The sequence below is a fragment of the Arvicanthis niloticus genome, chromosome X (assembly GCF_011762505.2).
Source record: "Arvicanthis niloticus isolate mArvNil1 chromosome X, mArvNil1.pat.X, whole genome shotgun sequence".
NCBI lineage: Eukaryota > Metazoa > Chordata > Mammalia > Rodentia > Muridae > Arvicanthis > Arvicanthis niloticus.
In genome coordinates, this window is record NC_047679.1 from 14,503,490 (window position 1) to 14,529,445 (window position 25,956).

Consider the following 25,956-nt stretch of genomic DNA (forward strand, 5'->3'; position numbering starts at 1 on the left):
CATCACTGTTAACCAAAGGAAGAATAAAAAAAAACCATATGGTCACCTCAACTCACACACACAAAAAAAATCTGATGAAATCTGGAATCCCTCTATGATCAAAACGTGAACACAGCTCAGCATAATAAAGGAAGGCAACAGTTACATTATGCTAAGTGAGGAGCAGAAGAAAACGTTCTCTCTGCTACATCTCAACCACGACAAGTGCATACGCTTCCAACTCTTTCATTCACCATGGTGTCTGAACCTTTAAGCAGAATGAGTGGGAAAGAGAAATAAATAAAGAACATCAGGTTAGAAAGGAAGGAAAACTGTCAGTGTTTTCACATGACATGAGCTTCCAGAAATCAAGAAAATACTAGTCAACTATTAGAATTAGTAAATGAGGGCCAGCACAAAGGCTTACCAGGTAGAAGACCCTTGCCACATAAATCCAGAAATGAGAGTGTGATCCACTAGAAGTCACATGCAGGTAGAATGGGAGAACCAACTCCACAAAGTTGTCCCCTGACCTTTATCCATATGCCACGCCACATGAGACACCCCAACAACCACAATAATAAGGAATGAAATGTCTTAAAACAATATAGCAGAAGTGGAGAGTGGGAATCTAACCTACAAACAACAGTATTTTAGACTACAAAAGGCAATTCCATAAAACGAACCAAGAACTAAAAGAATATACTAAGAATAAATTTAACTTAAGTGACAAAAAAAACTTGAAAAAAATGAAATTATAAAATGTGGATGAACAAATTAAATAGCTCTCCAAAACACTGGAAGATACTCTGTTGTTATAGAGCAGACAAAACAATATTGATAAACATCATATTGCAAAGCAATGTACAATTCAATGCAATCCCCATTAAAATTCTACTTAGCATATTTCTTAAAGCTAAAAGATATTCTAAAGTTCATATTAAACCTCAAATATCCCCAAACAGACACAGCTATTTTGAGTAAAATGACCAGAGGAGGAGGAACTATGCTCCCTAATTTCAAAAAAATACTACAAAGCTGTATTAATCAAAAGAGCTGGTATTATAACACACAGATCATTGTGACAGAGTAGAAAGACTGGAAAGTAATGTACACATCCACAGCAAACAGTGGAGTCAACTCCAGAATGGGATAAAATACTTGCCATGCACACATACAACATGAGGCTGCTGTGAACTTAAATGAGAAAAATTCAAAAATAGAAATTTCTGGAAATAAGACATAAATATCACCAATATAATTAATCCTTAGGTAATCACAATTCAAAGCCAGTGGGTGAAACGGTTCATGGGGATAAAGGCTCTTGCCATGAGCCCGAGGACCCTAATTTGATCCTTAGCATCTGCATGTTGGAAAGAGAGAACTGAGTCCCATAAATGTCTTCTAACCTCCATATGTATGTTGTGACACATGTTCTGTGCACCCTCCCACACAATTAGTTAACTAATTAATTAATGTAACAATGTGATGAGGCATCACTACACTCTAGTAAAAAAAAAAAAAAAGCTATTATCAAAAAGACTAAGGAAGAGCTAGAAACATGTTTCAGTCCCTAAAACGCCTGTTGTGCAAACATGATAACCCGAGTTAAGATCCCTTATACCCATGGAGAATCCAGGTGCAATAAAGCAGTGCTACAACCCCAGTACTGGAGAAGAGTGGGGACAGAGACAAATGGATCTCAAAAGGTCTTTGGCCAGCCAGTCTGGCTAAATCAATCAACCCCAGGCTCAGTGAGAGAGGTCCTGTCTCAAAAACTCAAAGTGGAGTGCAGTCAAAAAACGGCATCTGGTGTTGGAACACTGGTATTCACATACATGAAAGGAGTATGCACATGGTACATGTGCGCGCATGCACACACACACACATGTATACACATACAAAGTCAAAATATAACAAATGTTGATGAGGATATCAGTGCAAGGGAACTTATTGACACTGTTGGTAGGAATGTGAATGAGTACAACCATTATGGAAAACAGTGTTGATGCTTTTCCCAAAATAAAAATACAAGTATCATATGATTCAGGGCGTCTACACTCCTTGTTCATTACAACACTACACAGAATAGCCAAGAAGCAGAAATAATCTAATTGGAACAACAGTTGATGAATGTGCAAAGAAACTGTGGTCCATATATACAATATGATTTTAGAAAAGAATGGAATCTATAACTTGTAGCAAGATGGGTGGAAGTAGCTATCCTGCTGGTAAGCAAAATATGTCAAACACAGAAATGGAAGCAATACTCACTTCACTCATATGTGGAAGTTATTACAGAAGTATCGAATGGTAGTTATAAGAACTCAGGGAGCTTAGAACTCAGGAATGGAAGAAGGCTGACAGTAAATAGTGAGTTATACGTGGGACAGGAACAAAAGGTACAGTGAAGTGGTTGTACATAATGAGGCCAGGAAAAGGGACTTTAAGCTTATACCTTGAGAAAATTGTCATGTTTTAAAAATAAATATGATTAGCCTGATTTAAACATTGTATAACACATACACATATCAAACCTTACATAATACTCAAAAGATATGAACAGCTTTTTACATTTAAGTATTAGTTGAAAAATAAAGAATTTCAGATATGCCAGATAAGTTCTGGATAGCTAATATAACCATACTGCCTACACAATGTCCTACTGTATACTTCAAATGTGCTGAGAGTAGATATTTCCTTAAACAAAATTATATTTTTAATTTATTCTTTGAGAATTTCATACATGCATGCAATGTTTTTCAATTATAGGTACCTCCTAGTCCACCCCACAACTTCACCCACATCCTCCCACACCTCCTTCCAATTTCATGTCCCCCCATTTTTTAAAAAAAATGTTTTTATTAATTCTTTGAGAATTTCATAATTGTATTTTTGACCATATTAACTTCCCTCCTCCAACTGCTCCCAGATCCACCTCCTTACATACCCACCCAAACTATGTGCCCTCTTTTTAATACAACACTAAGTATAATTTGTGCTGTCCATCATCTTAAGAGTGTGGAGCTATCCACTGGAGTACAGTCAACCTTACAGGGGCCATACCCTTAAAGAAAACTGACCGTCCCTTCCTCAGAAGCCATTAGCTGTCAACAGCTCCTCACTTAGGGGTGGGACTTGTGAGCCCTCCGCCATTCACTCTGGATTGTTGACTGGCTTGATCTTGTACAGGTCTTGGGCAGACAACCACAGCTTCTGTGAGTTCACAAATGCAGTGGTCCTGTCACGTTCAGAAGCTGTCCCATTTATTCATGAGCACTATACAGATAGGTATTGTCTGTACTTTGACTGGTATGTTCCAATGCTATAAAAATTAGCCAACATTGTAGAAGCTTCCAGGTAATCCAATTTGATTTCTCCAATTCTTGTAACCAAAGTGAGCAGTGTTTTTCAGCAATGGGGGTGTCATCATTAAGTTCTGGTGGGCAACCAACACCAATGGCAATAGCTTTTATCATTTTGGGGGTCTCTTGGCCTGACAAACAACTTGACAGGACATGCCCCACACCTCACACTGAACTTTTCTGCTTGGCAACCTATAGCTCATGGGAGAAACATTATTCTCTGAGTATTCCAACTAAACTCCTCAGTAAGTTTCCATATGGCCCTTTCAAATGTTCTTACTGTTAGTTTCTTCCTCCTACTTCCTCTTCGGCCTTCCCTTTCTTCTCCCTATTTAAACCTCGTCCAATTATTTGGGAATAGATCTTATGTTGTATTCTCATATAGCTTAAAAAATCCTACCTCCCAACTTCCTGTCCTCTTCTTTTTAAAATTAATACCTTATTAAGTTCATTTAGTGCTTCCTATGTGTTCGTGAGTATGGAGCCATTCATTTATACCCAGAGACCGGGCTGTTCTCACCCTTAGTCAGAGAAGCTTCATTTCCCAGTGTGCAACTGTCAAGGCCGAGCCTAAAGTCTGATCAAAATTCAGAGAATGAGTGAGGGTGAGTGTTCTGCGATAAGTAGGACATCATTATCAAAGCGTCTCTTATCTCTTAGTGTTAAGTCTTGGGAAATATCAAAGGAGAGGAGGCAGAAAGAATATAAGTAATCTAGAAAACATAATATAATATCACAAACATACAAAGTCTTTCTGTTTTCTAATCTCTTATGCTTTTTTCTCAGCAGTTTATAATTGCTATTATAAAGGCCTTCTTACTTCCTTAGCTAAGTTTATTTTGAAGTATCTGTATATATATGTATATATATATACATATATATATGAAAGATTGTTTTCCTGATTTGTTATGTAGTTCAAAATTTTGGCACATTAACTATGCATACAGAAATTTCTCATAATTGTTAGTTCTAAGGGTTTTGAAAAACTTACTACTTTGTGTACAAGAGTTTTGTTTGCATGCATGTATGTGTAACAGATGCACCTGGTATCCTCAGGGAGCAGGAGGTGGCATCAGAACCATGGAGATGAAGTGAACTGACAGTTGTGAGCCACCATATGGGTTCTGGGGATTGAACCCAGGTCCTCTGTAAGAGCAACCAATGCCACTGCTCAAGTGAAACGATTAAGTTTTTCATTTCAATATATTAATGTGAATTTTTCATATGCAGGTTTTAAAAACTATTTTAGGTATATGAGTGCTTTGTTTGTATGTATTTATGCACACCACATGTGTGCCAGGTACCCTTGGAAGTCAGAAAAAGGTGTAAGATCCACTGAGAGTGGAGTTATGGATGTAGGTACTAGGAACTGAACCCAGGTCCTATGCAAGATCATCAAAACACCTTCATAGTTTTCTAAATTCTTTGATGTGTACTGTAATGTTTTCCTGCTGGTTTCTGATTCTGTTAATTTGGGTCCTCTCTTGGTTAGCTGGGCCATGGGTCTGCTGACCTTGCTTATTTGATTTTCAGAGTATTATAAGGGATCATTTTTAAAAACCTGTGCTCCAATAAATTGGAAACTCTCCCTGTAAATGTGGAGAAATCAGAAGCCTTCCTATTAAATGAGATGGGCCCGCCCACTATCCCCACTTATTTTAGTACAGTGCTTGAAGCACTAGCTGAAGCAAGAAGGCAAAAGATGGACAGTAAAGGGATGTAAACAAGAAAAGAAGAAACTAAATTATCCCTATTTACAGATGATATGCTATTATATTTTGAGACTCCAAAATTTCACCAGAAAACTCCTTAAAACAGTAAACTACTAGAATGAAGAGTCTTTAAAGAACATTTCCATTTGATCATACATTTGAAGGAAAGAATCCACAAGAAGATTTTGGGGAAATTTTAATAATATGGAACAGCTAGTACTTGAGAGTATATCTAGAGCATTCTGGGATAAAGAGGAGGAACAAAATATGAGTAAAATATAAGAACTGGGGATGGAAGAATAGGAATAACTGAGGTCGGAGGGTAGAGTGCATAGCATCTTAGAGGTCATGAAAAGGCTTGACTTTAATTAAGAATTATGAGACCTATTGAAAGGTATTTCAGGGAGAAAAATAACATCTGATCAATGTTTTAAAGGGATCAGTTTAGGCCAAAGGCAAGTAAGGAGACCATTAAGTCAGTTATAAGGCCAGGTTAGTAGCAATATAGGTGATGAGGGTCAGATTCAGAAGGGAGATGTACCTGATCTGTTTTCTGATAACATGTGAAATATTAGAGAAACATTCAAAAAAAGACTTCTGGGTTTTCTTTCCCTTCTCAAGTCCCCCTTCTGTTCTGCAGAAGGTTGTTTTCTCTGTAGACTGCTACATTGATGTGCTTTCTCACTCTAAATAAACGGCTTTTTTCAACTCTGATTCTGTCTGCTACCTGTTCTTTTTGCCTTGAATTCTTTAAAAAGCAGAGAAAAACAAACCCAATCAAGGCCCCCTGAACAGTATCACTTTGGGGACTTCATCCTAAGATTTCTTTTGAGGACCACCAACTCATAAAAGTGAGTAAGAAATTGATCAAACGCCAGGCAGTGGTGGCACACGCCTTTAATCCCAGCACTTGGGAAGCAGAGGCAGGTGGATTTCTGAGTTCGAGGACAGCCTGGTCTACAGAGTAAGTTCCAGGACAGCCAGGACTGCACAGAGAAACCCTGTCTCGATAAAAAGAAAAGAAAAAAAAAAAAGAAAAGAAAAGAAAAAAGAAATCAATCAAAGCTTGAAAGGGTAAGAGGGTATTGTCCCTTAAGCTATCTGCACCCTTTCCCCATCCTGGGAAGAGACTGGTAATTTTATTTTCTTTTTTTCTATCAAGGGTTGGCCCCTCAGATTTGCTAACTCTAATGTCTGTGTACCCTAGGAAGCCAGTTAAACTGTTTGGTGATCAGAGACCTGTGAACAGATACTAAAGCTATACTCCTAGCTAAGCCCTGGCTCCAGAGCAATGAGTGAGATCTGATCTGGGTGCTGGAAGGAGACATTTTTAGGGGAGATTTAGAAACTTCCTCTCTACCTGGAGACAAACAGACCTTTGGACATTCCTAAGTGCCTGTATCTCCTATCCTTCCCACTCCTCTGAGCCTGAGAAAGAGAGAGAGAGAGAGAGAGAGAGAGAGAGAGAGAGAGAGAGAGAGAGAGAGAGAGAGAGAAACACAGAGAGACAGAGAGAGACAGAGGGAGAGGAGGGGGAGAGGGAGAGAGGGAAAGGGAGGGGAGAGGGAAAGGGAGAAAGAGAGAGGAAAAGGGAGGTGAGAAGGAGAGAGAGACCCACTACTGTCTTGAACTAAAATTGGATGGTGGTTAAATTTCTTCCCTATAGTGAGAATTCTGGAATTTTGGTTTGTTTAAAAAAACACGGAAAATATTATAAGAATGTGCTTTCATTTTAATCCCAGGTATGGGATATGGGGCTGCTTCAGACTGCCTGCAGCAGCTGGCTATGAATTGCCTCCTGCTCTAGCAGAGACATAGTTTTGCCAGCTGCAGATAATTTCTACAGTTGTGTGACGTTTAGAATTCTGGGAGTTTTTCAGAGGGTACATGAGGGTTGGTAGCTGCTGGTCACTCAGAGGTGGGTGGTGGTGGTGGTGGTGGTGGTGGTTTGCTAGTAGTCATGTTCAAAGAAGAAACAAAAAAAGAAAGAAATTACATTCACAGATCTCTCTCTCTTCTCGAGAAGCTATCTGAGGGATCTCACACTGGGGGCAGCTCCTCTGAGATGAGACTGTGGAAGCCCTTCCTTTTTAGTTTGCTTTTGGAGGCCTACTTGCTGAGGCCATAGGATTGCCTCCTTCTACATCCACACTTACCTAACCAAAGTGTTGTTTAAAAGAAAAAGATGTAAAAGTCCACAATTAAACTGTGAGATGTGTGGATCCCACAGGGACTTGGGCCTGATGGAAGATGGTGGGCTCACCTTATCAGGGACCTGGGTGCACCTTTAGAGAAAGGCACCATGTGTGACTTGGCTGATGACCTCATCAAGATGGGGACACCCATGTGATTTGGCTGCCATCTTTGCTAATGTCATAATTTCAAAAACACAAATGTCATGTGACTTCATCCCCATGCCTCAATTAAATCCTGTGGAACAACGGGGTATCCCTCAAAATGTCTTGAAACTGTGGAAAGTCACCTGCTCTCTTGTTCAGAGGAGACCTCACTGAGCAAACACTATCCAGTGTCCAGTCTACAAAGAGTCAACAGAGAGGAAAAAAATTACTCCACACTTTCAAATGAAAAAGTTGAGGTCTTTGACTTCCTCACACAGATGGATAGAGAGAATAGAGGAGTCAAAGAGGCCCTTCCCAAGGTACAAGTGACCTTAGGTCCAGATCTTCAACTGGCACTAACAGTAAAAAAAAATTAATAATTTTGGCCACTTATATGTTCTTAATCACATGTGAGGAAAGGGTACCCAGAATTATAGTGATCAGTATGTTTCCTTAACAGTTCTTAGACATATGAGATGTTATTTGGACAACTATTTCCCACTAATTTATCTCTTCCTGACAACACTATCTCTTTCTATATTATCAGGTCCTATGTCCTAACTGATCATGTTCCCTGATTAAAGGAGGCTATCAGATACCTTGCCAAATTCACTGATTTCAGAAAATATTCAAGATATCCTAGGGCATTGCTAGACAATTAAAAAAAAGATATTTCCCCTTTACACAGTTGATTAGATGCTGTTGTCTGGTTTGTAACATCAGTGAGGGAAGTCTGGATTTCATTCAGATTTGGTCCATATTGTATCCTGCCCCTGGACAGTACAGTTGGCACATGGGCAGAGGCATCACTTGCTGAGAAGGTACTGCCTATAGGCCTTCTACAAAATTCTGGTAAAAAAAGGTTTAGTATACAGTGCAGCCAGCTACAAAATTATGCCTCACCTTAGTGAACCAAAGTTATGTTAACCATGATGTTGAGTAACTTTCCATATTAAAAGTTTGTCTTTTAACATTCCCTCTGAGGTAACAGTAGAATAAACTCAACAGCTGACTTCTGAACTTAAAACAGGCTGATGAATGGCTCCTTGAACTCTTGAGCCAGACAAATGGCCTCCTCCATGGTGTACACCTCAAACCTTACAATTTTAGCAGAGAAATCATCAATCATGTTGACCCCTGTGACAAAGCCTGCCAAGGATTCTACATGGTTTTCTTGCCTATTCGCTTCCTCAATTAAGGGCAGAACTGTCTCAGCTATTTTTCTATGCTCTTAATGACAGTCTTGCTTGCTCTATATTACAGATGCTACCCCCCTGTACAGCAAGCTTCTAAGACATATAATATACTCCTACCACTTTGCTATTTTATGTTCTGGATCATCACCACTGGGTAAGTTTTATCAGGGCCCCTTAGATCAACCCCTCTTGAGCCACTCTGACTGCTGCCCTCCTTCCCATCTACCCTTGTTAGGGAGAAGCAATTAAGAGCAGTCAGTACCACCCAACTCCCTGAGAGCAGTTAGGCTGACAGCTAGGAGCAGTGAATAAGAGACCCGGGGTTAGACACACTCTCTAGTAGGCAGACAGATAGGGAGAGGAGCAATAGCTAGGTAATAAAGCAAATTTCCAAGATGGCTGGCCTCCTCCTCACTCTCCTGATTTGAGACAAAAGCCTGGCAGCTTAAAACAAAGGCTTTGCAAGCTTTCATCTCCCACCAGCAAGCCCCTGCTGACAGATTGGCTCAACAAGTTCCAGTCGGGATCCGGACATGTTACACAACACTTGTAGACCAGTCGACCATCCTATCTTTTCTTCAAATTAACCAACCCTAAACAGAGGAGGGAAACTCTTCAGAGACTTAAAAACTGTAGCCCTCAGAAGGAGACTGGATATTTCAGCTCCCCAAGTACCCACTCTGTTTTGTAGAGGGTCATTTTCTCTGTGTGCCTGCAGTATGCTTGTGCTTCTTTACCCCCAATAAACACATTTCTTCAACCGCTAAAACAAATGAACAAACAGAAAGTGAAAGAAAGAAAATACCTGAGGTTTTTGTCCTCAGCAAATACAAGGATGGAATTACCGTGTTAAAAGGACGAGAATACAGGTTATACATGCCTGGTGATGAAGGAAGAAAAACAAGAATTAAGCAGCTGGTAGATACAAAAAGTATGATTTTTATGGGCATGATTTTAGCTCGGTGTATAAAACTGAAGAATAATCCACATGGTCTGCACAGTTGTGTGAAATCATGTGATTAGATTTCATTAAAAGGGAATATATGTAGAACAGATATAAAGACTGAGCTTTGTAGGACCCCAAAGCTTACAGGTAAAATGTGCCATTTAGCAAAGGAGACTGACAGACAAGATCAGAGGTTAAAAGGAAAAAAAAAAAAAACAAGACAACGATAAGAGCCTGGACACCGCAGAAGGAAAATGATTTCACACCAGTGGAATGACTAAGGTTATCTTTTGCTATACTAACTCGGAGGTCATCAGTGATTGGCCTTCCCACAAACATTTTCAATGAGACATCGCAGATAAAGGCTTCCAGCTCAAAAGAGCAAAAGAACAAAAAGGATCAACAAGGAAAAAAAATCAGAAGTGTGGAAACTTACATAATAACCCTAAACAAATACCTTAACTCCACAAATCAACAGACAAAAACTGGACGTTTGAATCTTAAAACCAGATCCAACTGTGTACCCTCTACTTCAAATATAACTGTCCTTGGTTAGTTGCTGGTCAAGTTGACACAAGTGAGAACCATCTGGGAAGAGAGAACCCCCAAATGTGAAAAGACCTCCATCAGATTGGCCTGTAGACAAGTCGGTTGAACATTTTCTTAAGTAATGATTGTTGTAGACAGGCCCATCCCACAATGGGCAGGCAGTGTCACCCTGGACATATGGTCCAAGGGTCCGTAAGAAAGCAGACTAAGGAAGCAAGTGGGAAAGCGAGCCAGACACTCCTCCATAGACACTGCTTCAGCTCTCGCCTCCAGGTACTTGTCTGGAATTCCTGTCCTGAATTCCCGTAATGGATGACTGTGATAGGGACATGGAAGTTGGAATTAGCACTCTTTACTCCAAGTCACTTGTGACTGTGGACAAAGACAAAAGCAACAGAAACCAAAGAAAGACATCGACATCACCTCCCTGGCAAAGATGGACAGGAAGAAAGGAAAGGAAGACAGAAAAATAGTATATTAAACACAGAAAAGCAGCAAGCAAATTGAACTAGCCATCTTCATATCTAACAAAATAGACCACAAGCCAAACTTTGACAGAAAAGATAATGAAGTTCAGTACATATTAATAAAGAAATAATCCATCAAGAAGATATAATTATTGCATATATATATATATATATATATATATATATATATATATATATCAAATTTTCAAGTATCTACTTCTCTCAAACTTGTACTACTGGGTCTAAACAGATTGATTTGTAAACATAACAATAGCTGTGAGAAATCTCAATAATTCATCTAACAAGTAGATCATCAAAACAAAAGTCAATAAAATAGAATTAAATTACAATATCTTTAAGTGGATTGAAATGATAGCTTTAGAATACTGCACACTGTTCCAAGCAGTCTGTGGAACTTGCAAAGTTTAGGGCATCAAGCAAGCCTTAAAAATATAAAATTCTGAAATGATTTCTGGTATCTTATCATAGCACAATGGAATAAAACAAAAAAAAATCAACATCAAGAGAAACTACAGAAAATACATAAACATAGAAATTAAATATTATGCATTTAAATGATTTAAATGTGTGGTGTGTTAATGAATTAAGTGAGGAGACTGAAAACTTTCTAGCATTGAATGAAAATAAAACCAGTGTTTAATGGAACATTTTCATACAGCAAAAGTAGCCATAACCCACCCACAAAACTTTTGACCCAAAATTTATCTTTTCTAGAAGAAATGCAGGCAGGGAGAAGAGAAGAGAGCAGAGATTGAGGGAATGGCCAACCAATAACTGGCCCAAGTTGAGACCCATCCCATGGGCAAGCACCAATCCCTGACACTATGAATAACACTCTGTTATGCTTGCAGACAGAAGCATGTTGTTGTACTCTGAGAGGCTTCACCCAAGAGCTAACTCCGACAGATGCTGACACCCACAGCCAAATAGTGGATGGAGCTTGGGGACTCTCATGGAAGAATGGGAGGAAGGATTTCAGGCCCTAAAGGGGATGGGAACTCCACAGGAAGACCAACAGAGTCAACTAACCTGCACCTCTCAGAGACTGAGCCACCAACCAAAGAACATACACGAGCTGGAACATACGTAGCAGATATACAGCTCGGCCTCTATGGCTGCCTTGTCTGGCCTCATTGAGAGAGGATGCACCTAATCTGGCAAAGACTTGATGTACCAGGGTTGGAGGATACCTAGGAGGGCCCCCACTTTCTCAGGGGAGAAGAGAAGGAACGGGGAGGGGGAGCAGCATTTGGGATGTAAATAAATAAATAAATAAATAAATAAATAGAGAGGCACCTCATGTCATGGCCACATACACAAAGGAGGAAGAGGAAGGAGAAATATTATACCTAAGGATGCTACATTAGAACAAATTGAAGAGCTCTCAGACAAGTAATGCACTGGCTACTTACAAATCCCATCTTACAAACCATAATAAAGCTCTGAGCTGGCTCACCCCAACATCCACCCCACCTATGAACTGTTGCAGCACATAAAGGGGCTGGTCATGAAGATCCAAAGCTGTGCCATGACACAGGGCAACAAAGGGATATCTGACTAGAGTCCCAGGGATGATCCGGTGTTGACAATGTGACAGAAGCCAGAGGTCTCGGAACAGACCAATGACTCATTGTAATGAACATTTGCAAGTAAAGCTGTATGTCCTAAAGGGTATATACTGTGTGACACACTGTGACATAACACAGCTTCCAAGGCGAGATTTTTGTTTGCTTGGTTTTGGGTTTGATTTTGGGGGGAGGTTGGAGGGATAGAGGGCAGATATGAGGGGATGGGGAGATGGGTGGGATTGGGGTACATGATGTGAAATTCACAACGAATCGATTAAAAGTTTCAATTAAAAAAGAAAAAGATACGCAATGTATTATTAATAAATGCAAATGTTACTCTAATGAGATGTTTTGGACAAGTTTGAAGAAACAGGTATATGTGCACTTGAAGCATATGTTAATTGATCCAGACTATTTATTAAGATTTTAAAAAATGCTCTGGAGGTAAAGCTCAGTGCTAGAATTCTTATAAAGCATGTGTGAAGTCCTGGATTCAATATCAGCGCTATTTTAAAATACTAAAAAATGTGGATACCTTTCTCTCAGTAATGTCTTATCCAGAAACCTAGTTATATGTGTCCAAAGTGACATGATTACATCGATGTATCATCATCCCTACTTACATATGAATATGAACAAGGATCTTACCTATACTAGTTCATTTCATCCTCACAAGACAGAGGTAGTATTCACAAGCCACTTAGTATTCACTTTAATATGATGCAGCACAAGGAAGGTAAGTTTACTTTTGAAGAAAGTGAGCAAGAGAATCCCTCTTTCCCACCACGTGTGCTGCGTATCATATAGTCCCAGGAATGCCTCTCAACTTTCAAACTTATTCTTTTACATTTCAGTGTTACTCTATTTGCTCTTGTCTCAATGCGGACCATCTTGTCAATGTACCACTCACAGCCCCCATCTTTCTCCTGCTGTTTGCTTACTAAAGATTCGGCTCCAACTGTAGGTCACACAGTTGCCTTGTCTCATACAGCCTGCCATGACTTATAGCATCAAGCTCTCTCTTTTAAAAGCCCACAGCTAGCTGGGTGGTGGTGGCGCACGCCTTTAGTCCCAGCACTTGGGAGGCAGAGGCAGGCGGATTTCTGAGTTCGAGGCCAGCCTGGTCTACAGAGTGAGTTCCAGGACAGCCAGGACTACACAGAAAAATCCTGTCTAGAAAAAAAAAAAAAAAAACAACAACAACAAAAACCAAAAAATCAAAACAAAAACAAAAAAAACAAAAAAAAAGCCCACAGCGTCATCCAAAACTACTTAGTATGGCATTAAGAATTATAATGATTTTTAAAATTAGTTTATTATTGATGTGTATATAATGTGTGCAGGAGTGCGACACACATATGGAGGTGAGAAGACAACTTTCAAGAGTCAGTTCTCTCCTTACACAGTGGCTCCCAGGGGTCAAACACAGGTTGCCTGTGCTTTTACCAACATAACCACTTTGCCAGCCCTTTAGAAATTATTTTTTTTTAGCTTATGCACACGCATGTGCATTTGTGAGTTCATGCATGCATACATACGTGTGTGTGCATTTGTGTGTGTGTTGCATTGCCACATTTGGTGGCGGGGTGGGGGCTGAAGAAGATGCTGGGTTTTCTCATCTATCACTGCCTTATTTCTCCAAGACCCAGTTTCTTACTAAATCTGGCAGCCGGCAAGTCCCAGTGACCCTCTTGTCTCTGCTCCCACAAAGCATTGGGATTGGTATTTTGTGTGGATGATTGGAATTTGACTCAGGTCCTTATTGTTGCACAGGAAACACTCTAACCCACGGGACCATCTGAAGCCCCTGTATCCTTATATTATTTCTTTCACGGCATCATCTTCCTCCCCCAGAGTGTAAACACAGTTTTACATGAAATAGGTTATGGCTTACTTTCTCAAGGTTCTATGAAGTAATTACTTTTTCCCAAATTTAATAAGGTATAAATGCCAAAACTATGTATGTCTGTAATATATACTGTGAGGCTTTACACAATACACAATACACAATACACAATGTAAAAAGATTACCAATGAGTCTTCATCTTAGTTTTTAAACTCTTCAAGAGAGAGTCCATAATTTGTCTATAGCCCTGGCACTAGAGAGGCAGCACTATACCAGGCACCTGGTAAATTTTATATTCACCTTTTTTAAAACCAGGGGTACACTTGCAAGTAACGAAGTTCCCTACAGGTTTCATTTTAGACAGAGAAAATGGACAATAACCAATATATAATATGCCAAAGAAAGTAAGAGTGGGTCTGATGAGGCACACTTGACACACTGCTTGGATATTAAACAGACCCCTCCATGGTGGCAAACACAAGAGAAATGAAGCCATATGGCTATTAGAAAAGGATTCACACATAAAGAATGCTAGGTCTGAAATTCCAGTGGGTTGAATACAGTGAGTGAATGCGTTAAAGATAGAAGATGGTGTTAGAAGGGAGCAAGCCTGAAGACTGTTGCATACCAGGGCAAGCATATTGACTTTCAGTTGGTGTCAGACAGAAAAACATTAGAAAGATTTGTGAGGAAAAGCAATATGCGACCATTCAGGGGTAAAAACAGGGTCATTCTAGCTAAAGTGTTAGGAACAAAGACAGAAGAGTTGAGGCTACTTAAGAGACCTTTCTAATTCTGTAGGTGAGGGAAAATGACCCATTGGACCAGCTAGTACAGCTTGATGGTGGTGAGAAGGGATTCGATTTAGGACTTCTTTTATTATGGATAGAGATAATCTCATTTGTTGGTGTATCTCTTACACACAGATGACAGTGACTGCTCTGATGAGTGGGTGTATAAGAATACATTGCAATTTACTAGGAAGGGGAAGTCAAGTCTAAGAAGAGTAGGTTGGTGCTAACCATGGCATTTTGAATTCTATGCTTCAGCCAAGATAAACACAAGACAAGTTAACTGACTGAGTAAACATAGTTCTCATTTATATCCTACAACTAAAAGTCTGTTCTCCACCCCATCTGTGTGTGTGTGTGTGTGTGTGTGTATTCATATTTGAGGCCAGCCTAGTATAAAAAAATAGTTCCAAGATAGCTAGGGCTATACAGTGAGACCCTGTCTCAAAAAATCAAAAGAAGAAACAAGTTACCATCATATCCTTCTATACTAGGGTATAGAGGCATAAAAAGAGCTATGCTTAGCTGACTGTGATGTTAGAGATATTTCAGTAGCAGTCTGCTCACCTGACTGAAAAACTAAAATTCACTTCATATTAAAAATAAAAAAGTAAAAAAAAAAAAATGAGATGATTCCTAATGATATTGTGCTATACTCGTAGGCCAGTGCATAACCCAACTGATGTGAGCAGATGCTGAGATCAACATGCAAACATTAGCCACAGCTTTGGGAATCCCGAAGACAGAAAGGAAGGATTGAGGGGCCAGAGGGATTGATGACACCAGGAGAACATGGTCCACAAATTCATCAGCTCATAGGGGCTCACAGAGGCTGAACAGACAATGAGGCAGTCTGATTGGGTCTAACCTAGGTCCTCTGCATCTATGTTAAACTGTGTAGCTTGGTGTTATTGTAGGGCTCTTAATGGCAGGAGCTGGGGCTGTTTCTGATGCTTTGGCCTGTTTTGGGGACCCCTGTCCTCCTACTGGGTTGCCTTGTCCAGCCTTAATATGTGGGGAGGTGCCTAACCTTATTACAACTTGATAGGCCATTTTTTGGTTGATATACCTGGAACCCCTGCCCTTTTCTGAAGGTAAAGAGCAGAGTAGTAGATGGGGAGGGAGGAGGTAGAGGAGATGGAGGGGGTATGGGTTAGAGGGAGGGAGGGAGGGGAAACTATGGTAAGGATATATGAAAGAACATATTAAACAAAACAAAAAAAGAGTCTTCTGAAGGGATGCTGTAGTGTATTTCCACCTATGAACAAATACACAGTTGAACTTCCTCTGATTTTGACCTTCATTAACAGAGTTCTGTGACTCTAAAGGGGCCAATGAGAATAACTAGCCACCCAAACACTGCAGTTAAAACAAACAAGAGAATTATTTTCTCTGAATACAGTAACAGCCAAGACTAAAAAAAAAAAAAAAATGCATGAACCCCAATCATGTCACCTTTCCTCACTCAGAATGACTCCACTGTCCATGAATCTGGTTAAACTGAGCCCACAGGGGCTTTTGAATGCTGTGATTGCTCCAGGGAAATACTTTGCTGGTGATGAAGAACAGTCTGACCTCTCCCTGTAGACACCACAGTGTTCTACGGCTTATGGAAGCAGGTGTGAAAAGCCCTATGTATCATCTGACATAAAATTGATGAATAATTTATATTCTTCCGGTAGAAAGCTAGTATAATCTAGTAGTTAAGAAAAGGCACTGGAGTTGCCTAGGCTTAGGATGTATAGCCTCGGCTAACTTATTCAACACATATTTACTCTCCTAATAGGTACAAAGATACCTTAGGCATATTAGGCATCTCAATGAACAAATGATGGGGATTCTTAGCTTTGGAAAATATGAGTGAGACTTGATCAGTACTCTATAACTAACAAGCGCCTTTATCATTCCCTTCCTTTAGACAAGGTTCTGTTTTGTTTGCTTTTCTTTACTGCAGTGTGTGTGTGTGTGTGTGTGTGTGTGTGTGTGTGTGTGTGTAGGGGTGCATGGGGGGAAGTAAATGTGTGGAAGATGCATATGTGGGGAGTGGTATCTGTAGAAGGCAGGGAATAATTTGTAGGAATCAGCTCTCTCCTTTCACCTTGTGAGTCCCAGGGATTAAATGTGAGACATCAGCCTAAGTGGCAAGTGCCTTCATCTCCTAAACCATCTTGCTGGCCAATTTGTTTTTCACAAAGGGCTTCACACCGTAGCCCAGGCTATCCTCAATGCCATTGTATAGCTTAGTCTGGCTTCAAACTCATGGTGATCCCCTGCCTCAGCTGGGATTACAGGTCTGTCCTACCATCACCAACTCAGCAAAATTTCTTCTTCTAGTCTCAGTACTGGCCTCTTCCTAAATTCCTTGCTTTCTTGTGATAGTTAGAGGGATTATAACATTAAAGAAATCAGAGGTTGTTTCCAGTTATCACTGATTTTAGGTCACGACTAACCATGATTTGTGACTCTTTTTGAAAATTAATGGGATTGTACTAGCTCTCTGCCAAATACACTTGGCCAGAAAGTTTAATATAAAAAAGTACATGTTAAAAAAGCAAGATGCCTCTTAAGATAGTGAGATGTCAGGGGAGCAGGTACACTCATACATAGCTTCTTGGTTCCCGTAGAGTTATTCACTTATCAAATATATGTGGCTTATGGGTTAGGAGATGGGGATTCAGGAAGATGGGAAGAATAGGGCATGATAGCCACCAATGGAAGAAAAGTAAAGAAGGGAGGGGAGTACAGGAAAGCAAATGAAATGAGGGACTAAAAAATGACTTTCAAAATATATCATTATGTAGTATTTCATTTTCCTTTAAGAATGAGTAATACCCATTAGATACGTGCATACACATACAATATTTTCTTTATTATTCTGTTAACAGATACAAAAGCTGATTCTCCAATCCTAGCTACTTAAATAGTACCTACTATAAATGGGTATTGAATTCTCTCTGTTAAGTTGATTTCAGTTCCTTTGTGTATATACCCAGAAGAGGGCTACTTTGATCATTTGGTATATTTACTTTTTTTTTTTAGGAACTTCCATACTGATCTTCCTCATGGTTATAGTCATTTACATCCTGTCAACACTGCATCAGAGTTCTTTCTTCTATTTTCTCACTAGAATTTGCTTTTTATTTTATTTTTAATCTCTTTATTGATTCTTACTTTCCTGATGACTAATGATGTCATTGTAACATGTTTCCACATGCCTCATGGCTATTGTAGTTCTTCTTTTGAGAACCTATTCAAAGACTTTGTCCATTTACAACTACTTTGCTAGACCAAGCAGAATTTCTTCCTACATTCTAAATTTTACTCTTCCACCAATAGATAAATCTAACTTACCAAAGAAGCTTCTATTTACATCAAATAAATTACTTTATATTTATGGGTGTTTTGCCTAAATGAATGTCTGTGCACCATATGGCGTGCCTGGTACCCCCAGCAGTAAGAAGAGGGCATCAGATCTCATGGAACTGGAGTTACAGATTGTTGTGGACTGCCATATGGGTGCTGGGAATCAAAAGATCTACAAACCATAACTGAGGGGTTTTTTCTCTCATTTGGCCCATAGCCCATATTACAGAGTATAGTATATAACCAATAGTATTAATTTCCTGCCAGGCAGCCAAAAACCTTTGTGACACTGTCAACACTTTAGCTGGCAATCTCAACAGTAATAAAAATTATCAACTTTTTACTCAAGATATAACTGTCTATTATTGTATTGCCCAAGTACAAAGACTGCATAATAAAAGCACATATCATGATACTTCTCCTAAGCTGGGCAGAGTGGTGTGGATATAGACCAATCTCAGAACTTTAGATATAGAAGAAGGAAGAAGAGCAGTTCAGGGCCAGCCTTGGCTATAAAATGTACAAAGTGAGTCTGAGGCCAGCCCAGGCTTGAGTAAACACTGTCAAACCAAACAAAAAACAGAACCACACCTCTGAAAATATTTCTCCTAGTTCCCATGCAGTTAGGAATGATATTTCAAGGTATTGCATAGGTCATTTTCTTCACCTAATAAGACCACATTTACTAAGTACTGCCTGCTTTTTGATGTCTTCAAAACGTACCTCAAAATTATGTGGGTGCTAGTGCACTATTAAAAGCTATCGGGCCCCGACTAGAACAGCATATCTCTAGCTAACTCTAAAATACGCCAACACAGGGCATGCAGCACTTCTGTAATAATCTTCCTCTGCTTCTGAAAAGCTAACTTAGGCAGAAACACGTGACAAGGTCCATCACCATTCTGCTGCTCTGTCCTTGGAGAAAGAAGGTTTAGGTTAAGGAGAACCAAATGCTTGGGGCAAAGGATTGAATTACAGCCAGGTGAATACTCAAAGACTCAGCTAGCCACAAACAAGAGACATCACAGACAAGACAGTCCCGCCCTCGCCCTAAGACATTTGCTTTTTCTTTTGTTTCCATAGTTGTGGAAAACTTCCCTTCCTTTTGTCTCCTTTTCCTCTCTTCTTTTCCATGCTCCAGGACCTTTTCCCCTTCACAGACAGGAGCAAGAAACCTTACACTTCAGCAGGCTAAATGGAGGGCTTTCTTTCTGTGTGGCTGAGAGCTATGCTCACAGTACTCAAGAACCCAGCAGGGGTACTTGAGAAAACACGACAAAGGTCAAACACTAACCCTCACTTGGAAACAAGCTCTCCGTAACTCATCATATCCTGGCCTCCATGGGGAAAGCGGTGGAGGAGATTCTTTTTCTGGAGGAGATTCTTTTTCGCCTGCATTTAACAAAAGGGCATGGGCAGCTAGGTATAGATAGTGGGTACAGGCAGGAAGGGATGACCAAAGGCATTTTTCTGGAGCTGCTAATACATAACATACAACAACCTAGGGGACTACACAGTAACATTGAAAATGGAGAGACTGGGTAAAGGCCACATAAACTGAGGAAGTATTTTCTCCTCTCAGGCCTTCATCCAAACATTGGGGCACAGAAATGCCTTGTGCAGTGCACTGCCTGCAGTGACCCTGGAATATGCTCTCTCTTAAGAGGAAGGGAGGCTGAAAAAAAAGGTAGAGATAGGAGAACTAAAAAACAACCAAGCTGTATTTGCATAGAAAGTATATTGTTTCCCTTAGTTGTAGATTATCAATTCATTAAACGTGAAGTTTTCAAAGATGTCCTTATTTGTATTTGATACAAGACTGACAGAACACCGTCTGACCACTTAAAAAGATGTCATCAATACTCCTGATAATATTGGTATGGTTGAAAATATGGATGAAAACTATGTAGATACTACATCACACAGAGCCAAGGTAAGATGCTGAGTGAGGAAACCAGGCCTTCTCAGGTGGCCTCCAATCCTCCCCCTCTTCAACCTTCAACAACAGAAACCCAAAGCTTTGGGTGAAGAAGGACTCTGGTAGGAGGGAAGATGGCTCTGTGGGAAGTAAACCGGTCTCTGATTTTCTCTTTCCTTCACACACAAAACTCTTCAAATTATCACAAATACATTTTGATCCTAGGGCTCTGATGACAACAGCCCTTAAAGACTAAAGAAAATTAGCCTGGGTCCTACAACAATGAATTGTGCTCAAGTTACTCTCTATCTACACTTTGGGGTTTCTTCTCATTTAAGAATTTCTTTTTTTTTTTATTATATATTTTCTTTATTAGATCTTTCATTTACACTTCAGATGCCATCCCCTTTCCCCATTCCCCCCCTTAGAAAACCCCTATCCCATGCCCCCTTTTCCTTTTTGCATTTATACATTTTAAAAAAAATGTTAATCATAGGCTTTATAAGTTTGGTATTGTTCAATCAGAGGTGTAACCCACTACCCAACCTAGATATATCTACTATCTTTGACTGGTGGAGATTCATGAACATCTGCTTCCCTGTCTCCCCCCTCTATCTCTCTTTCATCACCTAGCTTCTCCTCTCCTTCTTCTTCTCCTCTTCTTACTCCTTTTCTTCCTCTCAGTACTCCTCCCACCTTAGCTCCTCCTACACATCACCCTTCCTGTTAAAAGGAAACTTTTCTCTCAAAATACAATTAGAGCATAATTATGCCAATTTGTACCAGTGAGGTACAAGATAGTCCTAATACCCAGTCCATCCTTTTGTTGACCTACCAGCACCTCTGTCATCTCTCCTAACTAAAACATTTAGTTCTGAACCTGGCTTTAGGATGAATGTCAGCTGACGACCATACACTCAGATCTTTTCTCTCAAGGTAAATAGCTATAAGTTTCCAACCCCGTCAGAAATCCAGAATGACTGAGTTGACTATAATTGTGGGAGAATTTCTAAATCTTTCTTTTATTCCATCCATATATGAACCTCTGAGCACTGCATTTAATATACAGAGATTAAATCTGAGATATAAATACACACAACAAATAAATACATAGACAGTAAAAAAAAAAACAAGCTATATTAAAAATTCCTTCACAATAGCATAGGCTCAGTTCGGTTACTGTAGGTCTCATATACATATATAAGCTTTATAACTGATTCTTAAATAATTCCTAAAATATATTTATTTTACTTGTTTGTATTAGTTCTTTGAAGTTTTTATACAAGGCCAGATACTATATTAATATATTTAAGAATAACACACTATGGCTGAAGATACAGTCACAGAACATGGAGACATCAAGCTGGTACTCGCCTGGAAGCTTCAGCCCTACTGCAGTAGATTACTGCAAAGAAATAGTGTTTTCCAGATGGAACAGAGCAGCTGTACATAGGAACTCACAGTGATTATGACAGTATACATAAGCCCCATGTAAGCACAAGCCAGCCCTAATCTCAGAATGGAGAGGGAAGAGAGACATGAAGTCCCATCTCTAGTTGAGGCAACTGATAGCCAGTAGGAGAAGCAGAGTCAGATTTCCTCAAGAATATTGCCCCTGCTAATTTGACCACAGTTCGGAGACCACACATCCATGAATATATGGACATTAGAGATTAGACGTGACGGGTGTGAACCCACAAAATTGGGTGGGTAGCAAAGAGAGGTATGGATCTGAGAGAAATTGGGGCGGAGGTCAATATGACTGAAACACATTGTATAAAAACTTCAGAGAACTTACAAAGACAAGTAAACAACATGTATTTTAAGAATAAAATTGGGGGAAAAAAAGAAGATACTACTTACTATTTCAGAGTTCTCAAGGTGTATCTGACTTTCCAAGCCACTGAGATGGAGTAACAGAATTCAGGAGCTGGCTTCCTATGGTACATAATGGTACATCATGACAATGACAGCTATTTCCATAGAGCAGTAGGTGCCAGGTACTATATTAATTGTTTCTCATATATTACTAGCTTTTAAACACACAATAGCCCTATCAGGTAGGCAATCTGTTCTGTGAAAGTGTAAGTAACTTCTTTAAGGCCAGATGTTAAGTTGTAGCCAAATGGTGGTGGTGCACACCTTTAATCAAAGCACTCTGGAGGCAGAGGCAGGGATATCTCTGAGTCTGAGGCCAGCCTAGTCTATAGAGTGACTTCCAGGATAGCCAGGGCTACACAGAGGGACCCCGTCTCAAAAACAAAAACCAAAGCAAAAGTTGTTATATACTCAATATTGCATCTTTCTCTCCTCAGTTCACATATTGAAATCCGAATCTTCAAAGTGATAGCATTAAGAGGAATGTCTGTGGATGTGGTAAGGCCACAAAAGTGGAAGCCTCATAAATGGAATTAATTCCCTTACAGAAAAACACCAAAGTGGGATCTCTTGTCCCTTTTCTTATGTCAGAATACAAAGAAAACAGCTCTCCATGAACCCAGAAGTAACTCCTTATAAGATATCAAAATCATGTTTAACCACCCAGCCTCCAGAACTGATATAAGTAAACTTAGTTCTGTTATTAAAAAATTTTATTAATTTTTTTATTTACATGAGTACACTGCAGCTGTCTTCAGACACACACCAGAAGAGGGCATCAGATCCCATTACAGATGGTTGTGAGCTGCCATGTGGTTACTGGGAATTGAACTCAGGATCTCTAAAAGAGCAGTCAGTGTTCTTAACTGCTGAGCCATCTCTCCAGCCCAAATTTAGTTCTTTATAACAAAATCCAAAACAATACAAAAGAACAACAAATCAAAACCAAAAAAAAAAAAAATAGTATTTAACCAGCATTGGCTACAAAAAGTACAAGACAGCCATATTGTTGGAGCCACGAGTGAAGCTTGCCTGTCCCTTTTATAATACACAACTTCAGAGCAGAGTTCCTGGTTCTCTAGCTCTCCCAGCCCTCTTCTGTACTGTTCCCTAGCCTTAGGCGCAGGAGTTGTGTTGTAGGTGCATCAGCTGGATTGCACACCCTACGCTAGCCAGTTCTCTACCCTTTGCCTGGTGGTAGCTTTCTGTAAGCAACTCTGTGTGTCACAAAGAGACGTTTGGTTGATGAGGGTGAGAGTTATATTTATCTGAAAACATTTATATATTAATGTCTTTGGATCCTACACAAAATTTTGGTACATGAGGGGATACAGGTGATCAGAAAGGTGGTGCACACCTTTAAACCCAACACTCGGGAGCAGAGTTCTGGATGGATCTCTGGGTTCCCCATCCAGCCTGGTCTACAAAGTGAGTTCCAGGACAGCCAGGGCTACACAGAGAAACCCTGTCACAAATTTAAAAAAATTCCAGGAATTTACTAAATTTATTAAGGCATATTATTCCATCCAAAAAAAAAGTAAGATGAAAATTCTAACGCATTATGCTTCTGAACTGTTAAGTATTTTAAAACCAGAACATTTTAAAGTCTTGCACACCCTATACCAACATTCTACCCCAGTACAAATTCAGTCCCAGTGCAGTCCTTTAACTCAAGTGCATTTGAGAAACATCGTGAGCAAAGTGGAAGGCTTTCTGGGACTTGAGTGCCAAGTGCTTATTCCTCTGGACTGAACTTGGAGCCTTCTCTAGTCATCATTATCATCGCAAAATCACATAGCTCACTGAGAAATCAAGATTCTAGCCAAGTGCTTTTCCTATAAAAGAACCCCCAAACAAAATAAAATTCTTACAAAAATATCCATGGGCTATGGCACAAACCAGATAATTAGCCAAAATTTGCCTCTCGTAAGTTCTGGCAAGCTAGTGGTGGGCATCATAAATATTTTCTAATAATAATGTACTGTTTACATGTAATTTCCTAAGAGAGTACATCATAAATGTTTTTAGCACACACATACACACTAAATGGTAACTATGTTATATGTATTATGTTAATTAGCTCAACTTGAAGAATTATATTTATAGAGAGATATGCATATTAGAACATCACATTATACACCAAAATATAAACAGACTTTTTCCATTAATTTATATATTCACCTTGCATGCCAATTGCAGCTCCCCACCCCATAAAATTTGCACGCTAATAGATGGAACTAGAAAATATAGACAGATTTTTACAACACTATACCTTAAATTTGAGGGATAAAACTCCACATCACACTGATAGGATATCTCCCCTTCTCAGTCCCCACTGGATATATCTATGTAATTCAGTCCACAAGGCCAGGTGCACAGAAGCCCAAAAGATTCTGTGGAGACCCTGGACCCTGGTCAACAAAAGCTTGGAATTGCTGGTTCACCTATCTGTCAAGGAATCAGCATCAGCAGCAACAGGGGAATTAACTTATTAGCCAGGGGAAAGTCCAAGCAAACAACAGGAGGAAATGATCTGCCAGCTACATTACCCTCTTTATCTGGACTGCTACCAGTAGGTACTGCCTAATGTCCAGGAGGGTCATCCCACATCAATCAAGGCAATGAGGATCCCCACTAAGTTGATTGCAATTTGTGGCAAGCTGATATTTAAACCAACCCTAAAGCTTTAAACATGCTATATAAAAACTTCCAGTTTTTATTTTTTAAGTGTCTGGTCCGCATATATGTTCATGCACCATGTACATGCAGGGCCCATGGAGGTCAAATATGACATCCAATCCCCAGGAACTACAGTTACAGTGGTCTGTTAGCCACCATGTAGGTGCTGGGAATCAGATCCAGGTCCTCTGGAAGAGTATCCATACAGCAATGCTCTTAACCACTGATCTTTAACAAAGGTCCATGTCCCCAACTCTTAACTTCTATACTGACACGAAGAGATTTTCAGTAACTTAAATTTCTCTTTCCCACCTGTCTCAGTTAGGGTTTTACTGCTCTGGGCAGACACCATGACCAAGGCAAGTCTTATAAAGGACAACAATATTGAACTGGGGCTGGCTTACAGGTTCTGAGGTTCAGGCCAAAATCATGAAGGCAGGAAGCATGGCGGCATCTAGGCAGGCATGGTGCAGGTGGAGCTCAGAGTTCTTCATCTGAAGGCTGCCAGCAGAATACTCACTTCCAGGCAGCTGGGATAAAGGTCTTAAAGCCCACACCCACAGTGGCACTGGCACGCCTACTCCAAAAGAGGCACCACACCTACTCCAAAAGGGGCACACCCACTCCAACAGGAACACACCTTCTAATAGTGCCACTCCCTGGGCCAAGCATATTCAAACCATCACACCATCCCACAATACTGAAGGCCAAATCAATTACTTTAAGAATGCTAGCTAAGTACTCTTATCACTGAGCCACATCCCCAAGGCTTCTATTATTTTGAGGCAGGGTCTCACTGGGTTGCTTGTGATACCCTGGAACTCACTCTGTAACCACAGGTAGCCTTCAAGCTGCAATCTTCCTTCTGCTTTACCCTCACACTTAGCTAGAATTACAGTCATAAGCCACCTGACCTGGATATAACTTGAAATTTCTGAACCTCTGGGTATAATATTGATTATGGGCAGAAAAGTAAGTTCGCTGAAGAAGAAGTTATCCAAATTAGCTCTTCCCTGAGAAGATACGAGGATAGTTACTCATTCATCAATTCTCAGATCATTATTTTTCTCTCACAGGTACAGTACTACAAAAGAACAAGCCTTCCTCTCAGAATTTCTCACTTGCTCTATAGTCTCACGCATGTCTCTGTCAGGTGTCTCTACGCATGTGTGCTTAGGTGCACACCCAGAATCACAGAGACCAAATTCTTTGGCTCAGACTGCCAACGTGTCTGTGTCTTCAGGCTGTGCAATACCATGTGTTCCTGCTGAGTTATCTAGATGCCCCCAGTATACATAAACTCATAGGTACTCAACATGATTAATCATTTTGAGACTTG

The 25,956-nt window shown here is 39.9% G+C and overlaps 1 protein-coding gene across 2 annotated transcripts in view; it reads right to left on the reverse strand.

Annotated features, from left to right (window-relative positions):
• Klf8 (KLF transcription factor 8) overlaps positions 1–25,956 on the reverse strand; it is a 157,082-nt gene that overhangs the window by 62,632 nt on the left and 68,494 nt on the right. The window contains exon 2 of one of the 2 annotated variants that reach the window (XM_034485780.2): positions 21,924–21,998. The exons of the other annotated variant lie outside the window; for it this stretch is intronic. The gene's annotated coding sequence lies outside the window, so the exon portion shown is untranslated. The remainder of the gene's footprint in view (positions 1–21,923; positions 21,999–25,956) is intronic. 2 annotated transcript variants of the gene reach the window in all.